This window comes from Epinephelus moara, chromosome 20, assembly GCF_006386435.1.
Source record: "Epinephelus moara isolate mb chromosome 20, YSFRI_EMoa_1.0, whole genome shotgun sequence".
In the NCBI taxonomy this organism is placed as follows: Eukaryota; Metazoa; Chordata; class Actinopteri; order Perciformes; family Serranidae; genus Epinephelus; species Epinephelus moara.
Window position 1 is genome coordinate 3,361,553 of NC_065525.1, and position 1,805 is coordinate 3,363,357.

General features: G+C 41.9%; 1 pseudogene; it reads right to left on the reverse strand.

Moving 5' to 3' along the window:
* Positions 1-354: 354 nt before the first annotated feature.
* Positions 355-1,805, reverse strand: part of LOC126408056 (4-galactosyl-N-acetylglucosaminide 3-alpha-L-fucosyltransferase 9-like) — a 6,925-nt pseudogene continuing 5,474 nt past the window's right edge.

Here is a 1,805-nt window from a genome sequence, read left to right on the forward strand (position 1 = left end):
GTGGTGTGCAACTTGGCAGGTTTATGCCCAGGCGACACACCATCCTCCATCCCCTCCACCCATGAAACCTACATCTGAAATGTGTAAATGTAACATATTTGTGGTATGCAGAAATGTACAATGCCAACATTATTTTCTGGCACCTGGGCTGGCAAAGAAGTAAATTAAAGACAAGATATGTAGCACTTTGATGGGAATGATCACAACATCTTTCAAATTATTCTGATACATACAGTTTAGTTTGTAGAAAACTGAGACAGTTCAGGTGAAGTCTGTGTGGTGTCTTGAGTCTATTATTGCCTGTGTACCAGACTGAAGTGTAATTTAGCAATTATTCCTTTTGTCAGAATGCTGTTAGCCCCAGTACCATTTGTTGAGATCATGAAAAGCTTGGTACTCTCTGTGGTTTTGTAAATATCTACAGGTTTTGCAAGCATGTCCCCTTCCAAACTGAGAAGCTTTAACTTTAGACCCGCTTCTCCAATCAAAGTATCTCATGTACTCAGAATTGTTTTGGTCAAGGTAAAGTTGCCTCTCTGCCAGCTCCTTTGGAGTGGAAAAGTCATTGACATGAATGAAAGAATCAGCTGGGACATGGTCCTCATAATTTTGTCTTGGAGGGCCCAGAACTATTGGTACAGTTCCCTTCATCACAGGATTGTTTAACTTTTTGTGATGTAGTCTTTGTAGACAGAGATTTCAAAGAGAGGTAGAATTTATAACTTGAAACTATTTTCAAATAGTCTTGGTCACTTAAACATTGGCCAAATCTTGATTTGTTTCCTTAGTTCATTGGAGAACTGAACTCTCTCATACCATTTCAGTTTCAGTTGCTCACAATCCAACACACCAACTTATCCTTTGCTGGCAGTTTGAAACTCTCATCTTCAGATGCCACTGGCACCAGATACCCATAACGCACTGGAATATTTGAATTCAGTGCTGAGCGAAAAAAAAAGTCCAAAAAAGTTAATAGCTTACAAAACCAACTGGAAAGAGTGAGCGTTTAACAGCTGAGGAGACGATAAATGTATCTCTATATCGACTGTCCCGTCACATCTGATGTCAGATCAAAGGGGATTGGCACCGTTTGGCACGTTTGGCACACGTAATGGAAACCCAACCTGATTTGATTAACACAGCTGCAAACTGATACGTTCACATCCCTCTCAGCCAACCACAAACAGCCACAGCATCAGATAGGGAGTATATATTCACCATCTGTCATCTTAGAAAAGCCAAAAGAAAAGAAACAGAGTGAGACTGCGAGAGAGAAAGAGAGAGCGCACGCGCACGAGAGAAATGCTGTCAACAAATTGTAAATTATTCAATTTATTTTATTTTAACCCGGGAGGTTAGAGAGCCCAGCTCCCTCTCCAGCATCCTGAACCCCCCGCCTGAAGGTGCAGGAAGGGCTGGTCCTGTGGCTGCACCCGGGCCGTCTGGTCTGGCTGCGCGCTGGCTGCGGAGCTGGGGTCATCCTCCTCCTCCTCCTTCTCCTCCTGACAAGATGATCTTCAGTTTTACGTTCTAAAAGCTTTTTTTTTTACATATACATTTGTACTTGTAGGGCTATATGTTTACGTTTTTAGTTCACAGAAGCTGGTTATTGTTGTGTTTATGTCAAAATATAGTTTATCAAACGTTTTCACATCTTTGATTTTGTGATTTACATGCCAAAATGATCACAATTCATTTGGGAAAGACAAGTTCATTTTACAGGCTATGCATCATCAGCCCGTGGAGGTCTGCTCGCAGTTCCGTATATTCGGACACTGCGAGCTTGGACCTCCCGGATTATGATG